At 33.0% G+C, this 20,906-nt stretch overlaps 1 protein-coding gene across 6 annotated transcripts in view; it reads left to right on the top strand.

Annotated features, from left to right (window-relative positions):
- Positions 1–20,906, top strand: part of LOC106673756 (serine/threonine-protein kinase tricorner) — a 212,852-nt gene that overhangs the window by 27,411 nt on the left and 164,535 nt on the right. The window contains exon 1 of one of the 6 annotated variants that reach the window (XM_014405973.2): positions 9,243–9,397. The exons of 4 other annotated variants lie outside the window; for them this stretch is intronic. The gene's annotated coding sequence lies outside the window, so the exon portion shown is untranslated. Of the gene's footprint in view, positions 1–9,242; positions 9,398–20,906 lie in introns of those variants that run through there. One more of the 6 variants, XM_014405977.2, reaches the window with a different exon arrangement.

The following is a 20,906-nucleotide window of genomic DNA, read 5'->3' as shown; positions in this document are numbered from 1 at the left end:
TCGTGAGGTGCGGTCTGGTGTGACGTAGTTTTAGAAAAACATTTTCTTTATCATGCCAACGTTTCGATCTTTATTGAGATCATCTTCAGGGCTCAGTATTTGTTTTCCGTGAAGAAGTGTCATTCTTGTGTGTCGTGTTGAGGGTCAATATCTCACTAGCACTCTCAACACGACACGCAAGAATGATACATCTACTCGGAAAACAAACACTTTGAGCCCTGAAGATGATCTCAATTAAGATCGAAACGTGGGCATGAAAATGTTTTTTTCTAAAACCAACGTCACACCAGACCAGACCGCATCTCACGACCTCCAAATAATAATTAAAAATCAAGATTTTGTTCTTCTGTCTATTTCCGACATTTGTCAAATGTAGAATTATTTATTTGTAAAGGATCACCTCGACTTTGAGTTGGTTGAGTCGTTGTTCGTGACGGATGTCAAATTTGGCCTTAGCTTGCTTAATTCTATCCATGTCCAGGTCCTGATGGAGAGTACTGCTACTGGCATGGGCATGCCAACGAACATTCACGGTATTCTTCAGCTACTTATTTTAGCAGTTTTAATGATTTTTTATTTATTCCTATCGTTATTGGCCTACAGTGATTAATATAGGTATCATCCAATACACCTTTCATTATTTCATTACGAGTTATTCTTGATTTCAGAGTAGCCTAATATAAAGGGTAATACCAAGGTATTTGCTGTATTTAAATGCAAATGAGTGTTTCGTCACTATTTGTAAAAAAATTTCATGTTGCGTTCGATTCGTTTAATTTGATTTTAGTCTTCTTTTTTAAAATCTAATTACTGATTTGTTTACCGATGTCTGTTATTTTTCTTCCGTTTCTTCATGATCATTGGGCATTAGATAAAATTGCCGAGTCATTTGCAAATGTACCTTTTTTTTAAGAATAGGTATATGAATCGTGTACAGTTGTAAATTTTCATTGGAAATATACCTTTGATTTATTTTATAACAGAAAAGAAGCTGAAGCATATTATATTTTCCTGTTTTATTATACCTTATAAACCATATCTACATAACTTTTTAACCTAATCGACCTCAGGGCATTGCAACAATTTTTAAAAGTCTGCATATAATTGCGATCTGATAATCACAAATTCCGACGTGAGAATAAATTTTCCTGTTTCACATTCAGATTTTTAGGCATTTTGATTTTTAAAGAGGTAGATTCGGATAAACCTTTTTACCCGTGGCTGGTTACGAGGGGTCGCAAAGCTTATTTTACATTACAAATGATTTTCTTTTTCGGCCTTTTCGCGGCTTCTCTACGCTTTTACCGGACGCATTTTAATGAAAGGTGTATCGTTCTGTTTAGTATTCAGTTCGGGGATATGGCTTAAATTCTATTCGGGCCTTTAACCGGAGAGAATCTCGGTATAACATTCGGAGAAACGTATCGTTTAAAATATGATTGATCTTGGTTGTCCTCTTCAAATCATTAGTCACAAGAGGTTTTTAGATTTGGAACGACATGAAGTCTCAGTTTCTTCTCAAGTGAAACATTACAAAATCGATTTGGACTTTCGCATATAAACAAGTTGAAATGCGAAGTCTGAAGAAGAAAAATATATAGAACGGCGGTTCGGTACAAGTAATTTAACTCAAAACGAGCTGAGAAAAATTTTAGGGTAGGTTTTAGGCGTACAGGCCTAAACCGCCATAAAACCGCCTTCAATGAAGATGAAGTTTTCGACCCGGTAAACTTAAAGGGACTTAGCTAAAGAACATGATTACCCAGAGGCCTATCCCAGAAGATCACAATTTAAACATCCTTTATCCTTCCTCCAATTTGGCTAAAATGTTCTTGATGGTCTTTATGGGGGGCTGCACAATTTGCCAATCTCATTTTGTTTTAATTTGCCATTTGTTTTCACGTTGGACTTATATTGAACATGGTACGACGGCTGATTGCTAATAAGAGATTAGAAACTTGCGGAAAACGACCATCTCTGTTCCTCTAAAGTCACTTGAAATCCTATCGAGTTGAACTTAAAATATTATAAGTTTTTTTTTATCAGGAATGTTTCTAATTTAAAATCTAATTTTTCAAATTCTAATTAGACCACATAAAATTTATCAAGTTAGTCAGAATATTAAAGTAGCGCCGATTCTCTCCTGCTTCTACTGGCGTTCTCATTAATCTTATTTTTAACTCAGCTTACATTTGCTGTATATGAATAACTTATATGCGATATATCATATAAAAAAGTTCCATAATTTCGTTTTTTACGAGAGTTCGCAACAGCAGAGGTCATATCAAACCTCGGGGTGTTGGTGTTTTTGAAATAAAGTCCATTTTTAAATATGTCCAGTAGCTCTGCATTCGAACACGGGACCTTCAGCTTACAGTGTCCAGCGCCATTTCAACGTCTAAACCGTAGAGGCCATCGCCTTAATTAATAATTTTCCAGTTTTTAATCGATCACAGAAAAAATACTTTTTCCATTTATAAAGCTGAAGTTTTTTTTTTTTTTCTTTTTTTTTTTGTGGTTTTCAAAAATATGTTATGCATTTTCATCATTTTATTTTAATATACAATACGTTCACCGACGCCCCGTACCATATTTCATTTCAAGCTACGCAAATAATTTTTCTAATTCTTTTCCATTTTCACGCCATCGTCCTTTTGCGGTCTTGCAGAATTCTATGTTGCTTGTTTATGTTGTTCCTGGTTATATTTCATTGCTTGTTTAAAATTAAAAATTTTCCAATTTCAATGGAATTAAACAATTTGAAATTAATATTTTTACGCTACATTATTTGTCATATTTTTTCTTTTCCTTCCCTGGCCGTTACATGATGTTTTCCGTTGTTTCTGGCTCAATTATTATATGTAGCATACGTATGTATATCCCACACGTTCTTGAAACCATTTATTCGACTCGCATAGGGTTTAAATAAAAGCCAAGACATTTCATGTAATTTCACTATGTTAGCGCAAGTGAAAAATATCCCTTATAACAATAATAAAATTGTTCATAATATTATATTTTTCCTGTCTTTGAAATTAGGATGTTTTGAAGCTTTCCTTTCACGTCTATTAAGGTAATTGGTCATTAATTTATTAGACTGAAGTAATATTGGCGAGTTTGGTAAATAATATTGAGTTAGGTAAATGACCTTTCCTTCGGAAAGTCTCCCTATTTCTTCTGTGCTACTCCAAATTGGGGGGAGGGAAAATCCAAAAATAAAAACAAAATAAACGGAAAAGTCGTAAGTCCCAGAAAGTAGAAATTTCCCCCATATTTGTAATTCAGATAACCCGAGTAAAAAATATCGTTCCAGTGGAGTTTCCAAAATGCAAAATGTTTTTATTTGGAATGATTATTTATTGTTAACGGAAGATTAGTTTCAAATAGTGCGTTATGTACCCAGTCATTCAATATGATATTCGTCATTTTTATTCAAGGCAGAATTTCTGATTACTTTCATAGGAAATGGCAACCAGGACTTATCGATTGTCCATCTGAAAAAATGTGCCATGGAACAATAAAATTGGTCAGACCAATCTCACTGGTGAGATTTTTTAAAAAGAAGATTTTCTTTAAAAATTCTTCCTTCACGCCTATTGAAAGCAAAAATTACTTTGTTCGGAAAACTGCCTAGTGTAATTTAAACAAAATCACATCTCTTCTTTGCCGAACTAATATAAGGGAATTTATTTTAAAAATATAAGGAAGAAAAAAATATATGACTTTTTTTGTAGAATGTAGTGCTCACCTGCAAGAACCGTTCAACTATTGTTTTTATTTTTTTTATTTTTATGTTTTCTACTTCAAGTTTCACCTAGTGGTGGTCCTTGTACGTCCTAATCCTTACACCCTTGTAACTCTGTTGGCCATCATCGAACGTAACGCTACTGGTAATTTTTTAAAGTAAAGTTTCAAGTAAAGCTACTAGTAAAGTTTTTCCACAAAAAATTGTATTCATTGGCTTTTTTTCTAGTTTGCAACTTTTTAAGGCCTGGTTTGCTTCGACACTCGGTTAATAATTGCATTGCAAATCTAGCTTGCCTATGGGTATTGCATTGCATAAGTAATTTAATTGCTTAAATTGATTTTTCTTGGCTATTAGTTATTAGGGCTCATTAGAATGATCACCCACAAAAAAAAGTTCAGTAACATAGGATCGCATGTCTGTAGCCCTAATGTAGTTTGAAACATTTGGTCTACCTTAAATGCATTAAAAAAATTGTTCATATTTTTATTTATGTCCACAGGTCAACCAACATGTTTTAACTTTTTTCATGGGTTTTTCTTTTACTCTAATTTTTTTTTCTTTTACCTGTTGGTGGCATTCATAATTATTCCGAGTACGGCTAGTTTTTTGAAAACTGCGTATGAATAAATTTTTAAGAAAAACTCGAAACGAACGTTCTGAGTTCCTTTTCTGAAGGGGACAAGGTTAAACAAGACGAACCCTCCAAATTTTTCCCCTAACCCCAGTCATTAGCTACCACTTTTCCGACTGGCCACATGCATTTTCCAGTTCAGTATGACCTCCTGAACAGCAATCAAAAGGGAATTTCCACTCAAGCCTTCTCGGCTCCTGGTCTAGACGACTTGGGGAAAACTAGAAGAACTCTATTTTTGGTCAGGTAGTCTCGGAAATAAGTTTTAATAAAAGGTCCCGTTAAATTCCTATTCGAGACAAATAAAAGGCCCTCAGGTACTGTAACTAGTAAAGCTTAGAAATTGCGTTTGATTTTAGTTTTCCCCGTGACATATAATAGATTCGGCTCGGTAAATTTGATATTATCCTTCAATACTGTAATATAGTAATTAAAAAAAAATTAAAAATAGTAGTAAAACAGTCGTCAAGCTGTCGAGTAATAGCTCTTCATCAGGACTTTGAAACATAGAAGTTAATAAATATAGACATTTAAATATTGGGTTGTCCGGAAAATAATGCAGGATTTTAAGTTTTCATTAAAAAAAATCTATATAAAATATTCTGTTTACGTTTACAGGATTACTCATTNAAATTATTTTGATTAAAGAACATTGCTTTAAAGTAACTAGTTTCTTTTTTTTTGTTTAATACCAAAATCCTGCATTATTTTCCGGACAACCCAATACTTTAGAGTTCGAGGTCCGATTGACTGAATAACTTTTTTCAATTAATTAATCTTTATGTAAGGTATTGGTTGAGATAAAAAAGTCAGTGTCACGAGCGGGATTCGAACCTAGGACCTTCGGCGAAATATGCCGCTGCTCTACCACTTGAGCTATCGTGACTTCCTATTTAGCCGAGGTCGTGGGTTCGAATCCCGCTCGTGACACTGACTTTTTTATGTCAACCAATATTTTACATAAAGATTAATTAATTGAAAAATAGACATCTACTTACAATTGTAAAATTTATGATTTCAAACAGGAAATTATCTGTGGTGAAACGAGATATACAACCTTCTATATAAGAGAATTTCGGAAAAATTGAATATAAATAAATAAAATAATACGATTATATTCACTAATTTCGTGGTCCGCTTGACCAATTAATATATTCCAATTAATTAAGGATTTTAGTTGAGATAAAAAAGTCAATGGCACTTTTACCTCAACTAAAAACCTTAATTAATTGTAATATATAAGTTGGTCAAGCGGACCACGAAACTAGTGAATTGAATAAGTTCAAAATGAAGTGTACCTTCACTAAAGCTCTCCGTGGCCATTTCATTTGTCGCCGAGAATCCAGTCCGATTACACGACATTTAAAAAACGGCAAAAAGGAGGGAAAACTCAAAAGGTGGGGTTGAGATAGGAAGTTGCTGTCCGAGTGGATCGAGGTCACGATAGCTCAAGTGGTAGAGCAGCGGCGTATCTAGCCGAAGATCGTGGGTTCGAATCCCGCTCATGCCATTGACTTTTTCATCTGAACTAAATACCTTAATTAATTGTAATAAGATTATAAGTGAAAAGGTAAAAATATACATTACAAATAATAGTGTAGAGTTAGCTTTCCTGGAACATTTTTCTGCCATTTTCAAAACAACGACTTTTCGGATAATTTCGTTTTGACAATTCACATAATTTGAAATTATTCATTCAAAAATGAATAAACTTAAAGTTTATCTGCTCTGTTCAATATTATATTATCTCTTGATATATTTCAAATGATAAAATTAGGCCAGGTGGGCCCCGTAATGTGAATGTATAAATGAAAGGACTATTTAATCCCATTGTAATCCTGTTAAAAGATAGATTTGGGTACTTTCAAATTGTGGTACCTTTCAAACTCTCAATTTAGCTTCTCAGCCTAAGATAAAGTCCGATAAGAATAACTAAAATACATATTATGGGAAAAATCAATATGAAAAATAATCCTCTGTAAGTACAGAGTTGTATCTATTTCTTTAGGAATATGGCATTTTTAAATTTACAATTAGTTTGCTCTTTTGTATAATTAATTCAAAAGTAAACGAAGTTGATGAGAGTTGATAAGACATTGCCGAACTTTGGGTAATTGTATTTATGACCGTCATGGCTTTTCTAATTTTGTACTTGTAGAATTAATTTATTTACTAGGATTATTACATTATTTGGACAAACCTACCCACATTTTTTACTTATTGCTGTACGGCCAGTTTTATTATTAGTAGTCATGAAAGTAATATTACGAAAAATGGAAATTAGGAACTAAATCATTTTTCAATTTCCCCTTTAAGTATATAATAATTCCAGTTCAGTTGTTTACTTTTTTGTTAAGGTGCTTCTTTTACCGACAAACCATTTAAATTTTTTCTCCCAATTTTGTTCAACATATTTTACACAACATAACTATCACAAAGCTACCAAACAGTACCCAGAAACGAAAATAGCCAAGCTTATGATAATTGTAGCACAGTTATTAGGGTTATACAGTGCCTAGATTAAGTCAAATTATCATTTAGCCATAAGTTCAAAATAATTTCTAGGAAGACCTGTTTTATTTGTTTTTTTAATATTTTATTTATTGGTATTAGCTGTATAACCATAAAGAAGACCCTTCAGGCAATTATATATGTATTGTATAGAAATACAAAGAAAATATAAAACGACCAAAGAAGAGGGGATGAGAAAGTAGAAAATAGTATATTATATAAGGATATATCTCTCAGGCAGCTAGATATATCCTTATATAATATAATATTTTCTACTTTCTCATCTGTTCTTTGATCATTTTATATTTTCTTTGTATTTCTATATAATATATAATTGCCAAAAATATAATACTAAACTACAACCAGTTTATTATTTTTATTGGCAAATGCATTTTTGGTTCTAATTTTCTTCTGGTACCCTCAGATACAAACTTAGATAAGCTTAATTTGCAGTTTAGCTCAATTTTGAAAATTTCTAGTTAAAAAGACCTTTGGTGCCCTCTTTCCATTACATTTACGTGGCAAAAATTGCCGATTATTATATACAAATCGAGTGATTAAATAATGATAAATGGAATTGTGAAATGATCGTAATACGTACAAAGCAATCAAAAAAGGAATTAGTAAAAAATTTAATTAAAATAAAGGATAAGTACAAAAAGATAATGAAAGAATGGTTTAACAGCAGGAAATAACTTAACTGCCGAGATTTCGGTGATTATATAACCATTATCAACAGGTATAAAATTAGATTAATGCACTCAATTAATTATTTAGTTCTGATTTGAAGATAATTTTTTAAGAAGAACTGCTTTACACCCCTTTTTTTGAAGTGTTAAAACGTTTTTTTAATAATATATAAAGCAAGTTATAATATAACCATAAATGAAATTGCAAAATACTATACAGAGAAAAAAATGAATATAGATTTGAACTAGGAGCAAGGCAATTGTACTATTTTTTGGTACAAAATAAAGGATTAATTATATTATCAATATGAATAAATGATGGTCATAAATTCGAGGATTCTTGTCTTCCGTTATCAATCACGTTTGGTCGTTTCTGATCTTCTGCCCTCCCTATCCCCACTGCGTTGGTCTAGCGTTTAAAAAAACAGTTTTTTAAGTCGTGATGAAAAAATAAATCTGTGGTTTGGTAGTCTCCGATCATTTTGTCCCGCCTGTTTTCTCTGTTTCGGTCTGCCTCTCGCCATCTTCAGTTAGTTTCTGTGTCTGTAGTGTTGTAAAAGGGTAAATATTTTTGTAGGTTAGGTTAATTAGGAGGGTTAACATTAGAGAAAGGTTAGATTAGGTAGGGTTAGGTTAGATATTCTATGATTGTTTTCTGTGAAATGAGAAAACGTTCGATGGCAAAACGTTAGTTTTTACAGTGACGATTTCTTTCGAATAATTCAGCAAATCTATAGTTCGGTCGTTTACGATTATTTTGGCCCGCATATCCTCGCTGTTTTGGCCTGCCAGACACGTTTAGATCTCTCCCCATCCTCGGTTCGTTTGTGTGTATGTCTGAATTGTTCAGAAAGGTAAATACTATTGTGGGTTAGGCTAGCTAGGATAGGGGTAATTTTAGGGAAAGGTTAGATATCCATGATTCATCCTGGTTACGTTTTGATAGACATCTCGCTTTCAGTAATGGCTTGAGTTTGTTAAAATATCACCAATCAAATAAATACAAAGACTTGTTACTTGAGAAGAATTAAGGTTAATACAAAGCCTTACGCTGTGGTTTAAAATTGCAGTACACTTTAGTACGAACAAATTTCAGGTTTATCACCCAACACGATTATATCTCACAACACATACATCATATAACCATAAATGAAATTGTAACTTTTGGTTTGAAAATTGAGGACAGAGGTTCATGTTTGTTAATATTTGGAAAATTATAAGATAGTTGAATGAGTGAAAAACTTACATACATACATTACTTCAGTAATTAAATCAAAAATTAAATTCTTCTGTCAGCTCGTATCTGTAGTTTCAAGCCTGACTCACAGCCTTAATGATGATTTCAGAATTCATGTAATCAAACATGATTATATTACAAGCAAATGGTCTTTATAAGTCAGTTTCATAGTTGTGATAAAACAAATTCATCGAATGGTCGACGAAAAATTGAGTGTTTTCTGTCTAATTTTACTCATCGCTGATCGTTTTTTCTAAAATACATAATTAATAAATATTTAAGACTTGGTGTCACATACAAAGCACTTGGTGGTGTTAACCGTATTATTTCACCTTCGTACGAGCTGTTCGATCTTGCGTCGTTGTGGCGAAGTGGCGCGACCGCGAGTGGAGGGGCGGCGAAGTGGGGCCTCCGTCCCGTGAACCGACAACCGACCAGTCGGTGACTTGACGCGGTGAAGTGTAGAGTGAATTTGTGCAAGTGAGTCAAAACCACGGCAGGGGCAATCATCGCCAGGTTCCTCCGGTGGCTGGCGAAGCTCACTCATCAGGCCACGACCAGTCAGAGTCAACCAACATCAGGTAGGACATGTGTCAAATCTCGAGGGAGGTGATGCTTGTAGGGACTAAGCCGTGACATCGTGACACACGACGGGAAAACCCCCTTGAAAAAAAAAAAGTGTCCTACGTGATAGGAATGTCCTGTTAATGCATCCGTTCGGCTCGGATCGTATAAACGACACGGGGAGAAATTGACCCTGGCAAAAATTTATCCGGGACATGACTGATGGCCAAACGAAGAAAAAAAATGGGGACGAGCTGCTTCCGTAATCCTGAGCCGTGAGCTTTGCCTCTTTTCTCCATAGCCGTTGAACTAATTTCATTATTATTGCTTTTTACTTAAGCACAATTACCACTTGTATCTCGTTAAAAATTGATCTACATCTAAACTTTTAGGATTTATGTTAAAAAGGCAAATTAGAAAGAAATCCTGTACGCTTTTACGGAATATATTTATTTAATGATGAAACTATAATGACTTATTAGGTTTTAAATTATAGAAATCTATGGCTTCAAGTACAAATAAATAAAATAATAAAAACAGATGAAAAATGACTAGTGTATTGTATTTACATAACGTACTTTATGTAAATAGATGTTCATATCTGTTAACCTTTTAAGTTAGTTAGTAATTATAATCGAAGATAGGTCAAAATTATAGAAAGCTGTCAAACTATAACTTCTATTTGTTGAGAACCATGAAATGTGGTTATGCTGGCATAAATTGGTTTTGCGGGCCTATTTAATGTCTAAGAATCATCGTTTTCCTCTGCAATCTGATAGAAATTTATTGCGAATGTTATATTTATACTCTTCGAAAGCTCTACGAAGTTTTTCATTCTAATTGGCCTCCCTGATCGACATTTAATATAAAACCAAACCAAATAGTTTGTAACTAGTCAAATAATCCCAATAGAAAAAGCTTAATTTTTTGTATATTTTCTGATCTGAGTTGGCAATAGAAACAATATTGTTATCGAAAAATATATAAAGTGTATTAAAAATAAATACAAAGACTTGTTACTTGAGAAGAATTAAGGTTAATACAAAGCCTTACGCTGTGGTTTAAAATTGCAGTACAGACCTCGACTAAATCAATCCCAAATTAGATTATTATTTTGAAAGTATTTCTTGATCTCAGAAAGAACCCAATAAAACCAAAACTGCTTACGCACTTATGCACTTATTTGTGCCCACTAGGACTTACTCAAATTTGGTTAGAGCGTTGTATAGTATTAATCCTCGGTCAAATTTGTGATTACGAATATAAAATTATATAAATAATTCCCCCTAAATTAGTTTTTTAATTTTAGTATTAGATTATGAACGAAAACTTAGTGCACATAACGATCAGTGATAGAAAAAAAGGTCAGTTTTATAGTCAATGTACAACTCTTTCTCTTGATATGCACGATAGGTTTATTTACAAGTGTAGTTGTATTTTCAATTGTAGATTCTTTTGACTGTGAGCGAGTTTTATAGTTTTTGTCTCTTTATTTCAATTGTTAGTCAATTCTTAGAGAATTTGTTTCGTGAAGATAATTATATTCGATGTCATCGACAAATTTTCAGTTTCTTGGTGATGAAGTTATTTCAAAACCGAAGGAATTTTGGTAAGGAGTATTTCTCAAGGGATAAAAAAATGATTATGTAAAGCCTAAACACGTGTTAGTGAAGGTAGACTGATCGCGAAAATTGGCAGTAATTTTGGACAAGGAAGGGAACGTGTTTTTTACTTATGTAAATTCTGACGAATTTTTCCATTGGCATGTTTAAAGAAAACCCCAAGAACAATGTGCAAACAATGTTAATGTTGTGGAAGGAAATACATTATGGCCAAGTTCCTGGAAAAGTGGACAAATCTCGAAATAATTATAAAAATCAAGCGCCGATCCCCCCCCCCACCGGTTCCCTTTTCCAATCGGCTCTTAATTTCAGGAACAATCGTTTTGACCTGAAAAGTCAAGGACTTTGCACGTTACCTAGCCGCACGGAACCATTGCTATCTAGATAATTCTTCCTGAAAATAATACATAGTGTTATATGAAGTATGATTTTCTATGATAGAAACATAAGTCCAATTCTCAGTAATTAACCGTATAAAGAAAGCTTGAGGATATTTATAAATTCCTTATATAGCTAGCAATAAAGGCGTTTAGCTCTTTAAAAAATATTCATCCGTGCCGGTCACGTGACATGAAATCCAACAGTTGGCCTGTAAATCAATCAGGTTGAATAGTGTCGACTGCTGAACTTAACCTGAAAAAAAGAAACGACCGGCTTGTGTCCTTCCCCGACCGTTGGCCATCCCATTATCATTGTAAACTTGAAAGTTTATTGAACCTATTGTGAACCTGCCTTCCTCCGTTAAGGAAATGTCTGCCTGGCCGGGATCGCATGGAATTCCCTTTCGACTGCGAATCGCCGTTGTGTACGACTAGAATTCACTATCGTTTTGAATTTCTTTCTACCTGACCGGGCCACAACGACGTCCCGTGCAAATAGCCGTTGGTGAGACGCTTATCTCTGTTATCTCGGTGTTATGAAAGTTAGCCTTTCACAATAAGATAAGGGATTTCCATTTTTAACTGCTTTAAAGTTGGAAAATTATACAATACTGCAAGTGGTGACTTGTATACATTAGGGCAGTATACGATAGGGTGTTCAGTAACAGACACATATAGGGAAGTTTTCCTTTTTTTATGTATATTGCAATTTTTTTCACCTGTTGTTCATTAACGTAATCAGCTTGTGAATTACCAGATAGCTTCAAAATTCATAAAGAAAAAACATAAAATACATTTGTGTGATGTTTAGTGACCGTTAGTTAATGATTATTCGGAGATCGTGAGATGCGGTCTGGTGTGAGGTAGGTTTTAGAAAAACATTTTCTCTATTGTGTCAACGTTTCAATCTTTATTGAGATCATCTTCAGGGCTCAATAAAGATTGAAACGTTGACACGATAAAGAAAATGTTTTTCTAAAACCTACGTCACACCAGACCGCATCCCACGATCTACAAATAATAAAAAACATTCATTAACTAGGGTTAAAAACCTTTTATACGAAGATCCATATTTGGAGTAGTTGCGGACACTCCAAAATTACCAAAGCATAAAAAATGAATACACCTTGGGATGAGTAACAATATTGACACGAGATTGAAATCAAATCTGGGTTGAATTAAAAAAGAACAAAAATTGTACCTATTTGCTGTTAAGCAGATTGATTAGCCAATTGTTTTGATTGCCTAATCATTTTGATGTTTGTTAGCAATTTTTTTCTCTTTTTCCATCTTATACTGTGTTTCTTTTTCTCCTTATCTTCCATTTTCTCCTTCTTCAACTCTTCCTTTTCCATTTTCTTATGTTTTCTTTCTTCAGCAAGGTTTTTCTAAAAACTGTTCTTACCCTTGTTTTGAGTTAACAGTCTAAACCTTTTACAAAACTAGGGAGCTTTCATCGCACCCAGATGCCTATAAGTTTGAAGTCTATACTGTCTGTTAATAGACACCTAACCTAAAGGGTATTCGGTTTGATGATGATGAACAAAGCAGCATGCTAAAATAAACCAAAGTCGTTTTTGTCATTGACCAAACATCTCTAGTCAAATCGTAAATAAACACAAGCTGAGCTTAACATAAGTTAGAAGGTTATAGATTCATGTAAAGATAAACCGTGTTTTCTCGTAACAATAGGAATAAAAATAGCAATAATTATGCTGAACTCTGTATTTTAAGTTTTTTACAATGCCTCCATTAGTTTTAGGATCATTTTATTATCCATGGAGCTGAAAATTCTCAGTTGAATCTAGTGTTTAGTTTCATGATGGTAACGAACATCAGATGTAGATTCTACACGGCGAAAAGACTACCTTTAGTGTGTAAAATAAGTTCAATGTGCAATTTTAGATTTAACTGATTTTAATTTTTTAAATATTCGAGTAATTGTCTGAAAAAGCAACCTGAGACGTTGGAAAATTTATTTTCCAAATTTGAGCCATCTTTAGCATGAACTGAACTTTATTTATGTAAACTCATTAAAGCTTCTTTTGTGTGAAATTGCATACAACCAGACAGTTGAACATGGGTTTTCTAATTTTGTAACATGAATAGGTAGTACAGAATGAATTAAACTTCATTATGGTGAAAATTATATAAACAAAATTTAAAAAAAAACTTAATTTTTATAGAAGAACTGAATTTATGAACTGAAGTATCACTACATTACATATTATTTGAATGTAAATTGATGTTAACTTATATGTAGAATTTGTAATCGTTTTGAATAAGCCATTTTCTTAATTTTTTATTTTTATTGTGTGAAATATCAAGCCCATTTCACTCTGCAATTGATTTTTTCGAAATAAAGATAAAGAAGTAAAACAGTAGATAATATTGCTTTTTTCGAATTTTTTACTATGTAGAGGGTGAAGGTAAGATTAAGATAGGAAATGGGTCAATCCGTTTTGGAAATAGTGATTGATTGATTACTCCTTATAAAGTTAGATAAACGCAATATTTACTTTAATTTTGCTTATGATCCTGTACTCGTGATATTTAGATCGTAAATTATTAAGGCAAAATACTTAGAGTAGGATATCAATATTATTATGCCTTACCAATTTTTCACCTTGGAATGCAAGAGTTATTATTTTCTTTTTCCTCTGATGTACAGTTTTAATCGAGATTTGTCACAGATTATAATCAGTTTTCCGTTTATAAACTAAAATCATATAAACATAGAAATATCCAGAGAAAATTACCTATTTATGTGTTTCTACAATAAAGGCGTTTTCTCCCAACCAAGAGAAAAAACAAAATTGGACAGAAACACGATTATTCTCTGATTAAATCATAACAATAGCTAATTGTGGGTTTTCACAAGCCTCCGCTCCTTACATCTTATGGCATTTATTTAAAATTTGTTATCACAGTTGTCAGATATTGTTTATAAACATATACGCGAGTGTATACATTTTTATCTCGAGTTGCACAATCAAATCTAACCCATGAATTAATATATATCTAAAAATGTATGAAAAAAGTCATATGTAAACAGTATCATCTTGTTAAGCCCCGTCTTACCTTTACTTATAATGTATGACCTACATTTGTACCAAATATAACATTTCTACTTATAATGAAGTGCCTTGTCATGTTGACGTTGTGACAACCCCCCCCCTCAAGCGACATTAATTTTGGGAAAATTGAAATTTTCAGATTCTTACCTCTTTTTTTCTAATTTCACGTTTCTGGCTATTCGGGAGGAACTTTATAATTTTGACGATCAGTGTGTCAGTCAGTAACAAAAATGCAAATTTTGAAATTTTCCCCTTTCGAAAAGGCTTAATACTACGTGCTCAAATTTTGACAATATCCAAAGCGACTTAAGCTTGATTTATGTTTCAAATTTCAAAAGCCCATCTTAAGAGGAAGTAGAGATATGGCAGATGACATGACATGATATGACACAGCGGCGTGCTGGAACTTGGCCAGCGTACTACCATGCGCTCAGATTGCGTTAATAGTTCGGCCCTTTCCGATCATTTTAGTCTACCTATCCCCACTGTTGGACCGGACTATAGAGTATCTGACAGGCCAAAACAAAGACTATATTCAGACCATACTTTTCATTCCTTCTCAGACCCTTGAGGGGATAGGATGATTCATCGTCATATTTGACGGTGCAAATTGGTACGTACCTACATAAAGGTTTAATCCAGGCTTATGTTGTAGTGCTTCAATAATTAGGCAAAGCTACTAGCTATCCGGAAAGCATTAAAATGGTTACAAAATATTGGGGAATATTAAAGCTCTTAAAAAGCAACTGGGTACTGATAGTAAATTAGCATTCCAAATGATATATGGAATCTGTCAAGGCAATAAAACACTCTTTTCTCAAGTTAAAAGATAATAGTTGGAAAATAGCATTTGTCTGGGAATAGGTGCATGCACCCCCATCCACGGAACGATCAAGCTAACTTGGGAATAGAGTCTTCGAAGGATTCCACGCTAAAATGGACTATTTTTATATCCTTTTGTCGAACGAAACTGCCCCTCATTGGGAAACCATGTGGAACCAGACAAACAACAGGGGCAACACCAAGAAATTTTTTCCAATGATTTTTTCAAAGGTGTCAGTGATTTTATGCTTTAAGACGATACAGGTTCTAAGTGGTCACGGTAAAAACAATCTACTAAAAAGGTTCAAAATTAAAGATGACTGATACACCTGCATGCCAAACACGCCATCATGGAAACACAATTTTCCACTGCGCAAATTTCCAAAAGGAAAAAGCCATATAATAAGGAACAAATGCTCTTTATGGAGAAAATTGGCTGAAATTGATTGAGTGCTAGTCTAAAAGCATATTAAAATGTTTATTAGATTTATAAATTAATTGGATTTTGATCGTATTAAATGTTATAATTGATGATAAAAACGTAATTATTTATTATTTAATATACGTAATAAAATATCTGAATATATTTGAACCTTATATGTAAGCTAAATACAATACCAGTCACTCCGGCGTACTGCGGCGGAGAAAAAAAAATTACCCCATGAGGAAATTTCAATTAATAATTAATTATCATTAGGTTAACTCGATTTTTACAATTATTCTCGGTTCTTTTGCTTCTTTCGAAGTTGCTCATTCGGTAGCTGTAGCTGCTTACAAAACTGTAAAGTTTGGTATTAACATTTTTTTCAAATTGTTTTCGAGACACACAAGACAAGGCTAAACGTTCGACAGTGTTACGACAGGCTTTGACGAATTGGCAAGTTTTTAGGTGATTAACAAAACTTCAACCTTTTTGTGTCGCATCCTTGGCATTTCTTACTTGATGAACGACATAAAACGTTAACCAGATTTATATCTGGAAAGATTGAACACTAATAGGTTCAAGTTGTCAGCTTAGATCCATCTCGAAGGCGTCTCCATTGTCTGACCGAATTTGTTGCGAGATCAAGTTTTCGTATGAAATTTATTCGTAAGTCAAATAAATGGAAAAGTCCTACTAAAACAACTAAAATATGTATGTCTCTTTTTTCGTACAGGATTTCTTGCACGTTCAAGTATGACTTTTATCTGAAATTTTTGTCTTGGGGAAAAAACATTTTCCTTGTTTCTTAAAACGAGACATACTGAAATACAGCGAAATGAAGTAAATTATTATCGGTGTAATAAAATTATCTACATGGCTTATGGTCCCGAATTTTATAATAATTTTTGTTAGGTCTGCTGAGTTGTCATTAGCCAAGGGTGTTTGTTTAGGTTTCTCGAGTGTGCTATTATTCCTAACAAGAATTTCTTAGTTCGTCGTGTTTGTATAATGCTGATGGTTTACATTAAACAAACTACATAATTGAACGTCAGCTTAAGTTATCGGCTTTCCGTTCATAAAATATGTAAACACAAGGGAGTAAGTTTAATCGGATCTTAGGGTATGACAAGTTTGAGTGAAGTTATTTTAGATGATCAGAAACTGAAATTTTGTTGAATTATCTGAGTGCAATTCAGCAAAAAATAAACATAAAATGCGGAATATTAGAATTGTCTTCCGTCCACGTGGGCAGTACAAAAACCCTACAGATTGCACAACGCCCTACGGTAAATCACAGGTTGCCCCACCTTGTTACAAGCGTGTTGAAAGGCGCGGCAGATATTCTCGGAACGGTTCAGAGCTAAGCTTGACATTTCGGGACAGATGCTATCAGCAGTAAAACAGCAGGATTGCTGATTCGCACATATCTCGACATCTGATTGGGAGGCCGTGATTATTTTCTCGGCAATTCTTCGCAGCATTTTCATCCTCTGGTACAGAACTTAAAACAAAAACTTATCAGGAAGGAGAAAAAAATATTTACATACATGGAGGAAAAATACATAACCGAACCTACTACTTTAATTACGTTTTGACCATCAAAATAATAAAATGTAGCATAAAGCTAGTAGAAAGCTAATTAAATCCTTTCGTGCACCAGTGGACCCTCATTGATCACGACGGCTTAACTGAAAAGCATGATGAAGCATCCGTCTTAGTTAAAAAAAGTTAACGGGATATGCTAGAAACTCACGTAATACATGTTCTTTGTCCTAAAAACCTTTAAGGAACTTAAGTATTCTGAAAATATATATACTTCAAATTCTTTCCACTTTTTACAATTAAATTTATTGAAGTTTTTTATTTGTTTAATGTTGAAACAATTTTTTTGTTGACCAGTACAGAAATTGCAGTTTAGTGCTCTAAAAACTTTTAGGATCAAATTGAGAAAATATAGCTTAAAAATCCAATATTTCAGATTTGTCAAGTCGAAAGTTTTCGATCGTTTTGGTCTACTTATCCTCGCTGTGTTGGTCCGTCAGACGGGCTCGGCATTTCGCCATCTTCAGTGTTGTGCCTGGGTATCAAAAATTACGCTTTGGTTTTCTATTTGATAAGTTTAGAAATAAATTTTAGCCCGCGTTGACCGGATAAAATTAAAACGTTAGCAAAAAATTGTGGAAGCATGTAAAATTCAGAAGGTTTACACAATTTTTTTTTTACTCGGACATTTTCAACTTTTAAGTTAATTTTTTTTAAATTAATACGTGGTTTAAAATTCTAAATTAGCGTAATGTACTTTACACCACCGGTTGATTGTATTTTTCCCCTTATAATGTTCGCTATATCGGACTGCTTGGCAAAATTGGACAAGTAGGCCGAACTGTAAGATCAAGGTTTTTACAATAAATATTTCGAATTTTTAAAAAATATAAATAAAAAATTTATCTTTAATCTTGTCTCTTGGTGATGTATAATCATGTCGAAATAATTTAATAATTCCGTTTTGCAATAACTTAATTACTTATCGAGAATGATAAGGTTATCAGTAAAGCTGGATTTAAAACCAGACGTGCTTAATAGGGTAAAAAACTTAAAAAAAGCCATTCAAAAGAACCAGTGGCAATTCCGTTCCTATTGCAAAACTCAAAACTGGTCCAAATAAATTTCCTAAGCGACGCCTAAATATGTTCTGTCACGGATCCTTTCTAAACTGTATCCCTTAACTAATCCGACAATGGAAACTAAGATGCGAAGCTATGAGGATATGAATCAGTGGATTATTAACGGTATCCTTTCTTTCACCTTGAAGGTACCGTAGAAGAGAGATGAGAGCCTCTCCCCCACAAAGCATTCGCTTCTAATCCACAATCAATCTGTACGTTCCATTTCTGGCGTGAAAATTAGCATCACGGTCTGGTTCGTTTGTAGGGACGCATATTTCATGTCACATAAAGAAACTGTGATCGTATTAAAATTTCTGACAGGGATTTTTAGTTAGCTAAGTTTGATTTCAGTCAAATTTGTCAGTATTCCCTTAGGTATGATCATGGATGTGGTCGAAGAGAGATTTTTCTATTTTAAATCTTCGTCAAAATTTATTGCACCTTTTTCAGGACTCTAACAAAATACATTTATAATTTTTGGCCAATTTACAAAAGTATAAACATAAATTTTTGGATTTTCATTCCAATATTGAAACTTTTTCGGTTTTTCTCGTTTCTTCCTCACATTTTTACTTTAAATGAGTAGAGTTAATAGCAAATATCACAGATAGCGAAGCGTGTACGTAAAAAACAACGAAGTCTATTGTGAGGATTCTCACAGGTACGATTCATATTCTCTACAGTGAAGGAGATTCTCACAAATTTTCCTTCTTTTCACTTGTAGATCAAATTATTATGTTTAAATCTTTTTATATTACACTTATTTTTATTAACATAAATAAACAGTTAATAACTAAGAATGTAAAGAAATAGTTGAGGTTTCTCACAGATACGATTCATACCCCGTACAGTGTAGGAGCTCCTCACAAATTTTTCCCTCTTCTTTTCACTTGTACTTCATAATAAATTATTAGCTTTAAATCTTTTTATATTAGATTTATTTTATATTAACACAAATAAACAGTTAAATAGGAATATAAATAAATATTTGAGGTTTCTCACCGGTACGATTCATACCCCTACAATGACGGAGCTCCTCACAAATTTTTTCCTCTTCTTTTCACTTGTAGATTATAATTATTAGCTATGAATATTTTTATATCGCACTTATTTTATATTAAAATAAATAAACAGTTAATGAATAAGAGTATTTCTATTCTAATAAGTAGTTAAGGTTTTTCACTGGTACGATTCATATAATCTACATTGAGGGAACTCCTAACAAATTTTCCCTTTTTTTCTTTTGTAGATCATAATAAATTATTAGCTATGAATATTTTTATATTACACTTATTTTATATTAACATAAATAAAAAAATAATAAATAGTTGAGGTTTCTCGCAGGTACGATTCATATCCTCTACAGTGAGGGAGCCCCTAACAAATTTTCCCTCTTCTTTACATTTGTAGATAATAATAAATTATTAGCTATAAATCTTTTTATATTAACATAAATAAACATCTAATAAATCAGAATATAATTAAATACTTATATACACATATTTTGCTAGATATGAGCCCAATTAATTAATAAGATATTGTCGTCATTTAAAATCCCATTATATATTGAACTTAACCCATTTATGTCCGACTGTAATCACGAGCATTATTGTCTTCGAAGATGCACACAATTTCTTTCATCATCCTTCGTATAAGGTTAGAGGTTCTTTTGCCTTGACTTTAACATCTTCAAAGTTGAAGGTATTTTTTCCCTTGGGTGTATAGACAATGCAGTAGCTGGTCTGCTTTAATTTTTGCAGTCATGAGTATGTTGTTTAATTCGATCTCCCAGGTCTTCACATTGTTTGGTAATTGTGATATTGGGTTCTTAATTTTTATTCAGTGAAAAATTTATTACCTACCTTATTATTAAATCTGTTTAGCATTATTACATTTATGTTGCAACAACTTTTTAATTGGTTGGATTTTTGATGTACAGACGTGATAGGTCTAAAATTCTTAACTGCAGTTTCAGGCATATTTGATCTACGGAATATTAGTTTTCTAACTAGTGACAATGGATCCTCCTCAACATATCTCATGTTTTATTTCTCATCATTTAATCTATGATCATTTTCATTGGCCACATCCCTGATCATATCTAAGAGAATATTATCTTCATACGAGTTGATCGATAAATCTACAAAACAAATTTGTTAACGTTGCGTTTTAGTTTTTCTTTACTTGGAAAACTTTTTAAGATAAAAGCTAGGAAATAAATTAATGATGTCATGGACCGAAAGTAGAAAATCGGTCAGTTGAAAATAAATCATGCGGGAGTAGATTGAACCACCCAGATTTTGGCTTTTGATTATATATGGAAGTAGCTAAAATATTTAAATCCTTCTAACGAACCCGGAAGTATTCCGCCTGGATTATTTATTTATGTTTAGAAACGAAAAACTTTAACCCGACGACCTTCTCAAAAATCATTGGCGTGAATTCTGTATTCGGTGAACCGTGTGCTTACCTTGAGAGCCGAATTATCGAACCTCTTCCACCATCGATTAGGTTAGTCTGTTTAGTGCTTACAAT

This window comes from Cimex lectularius, unplaced genomic scaffold (assembly GCF_000648675.2).
Source record: "Cimex lectularius strain Harlan isolate CLEC.00 unplaced genomic scaffold, Clec_2.1 scaffold15, whole genome shotgun sequence".
Taxonomy (NCBI): domain Eukaryota; kingdom Metazoa; phylum Arthropoda; class Insecta; order Hemiptera; family Cimicidae; genus Cimex; species Cimex lectularius.
This window is presented reverse-complemented; position numbering and strand designations above follow the sequence as displayed.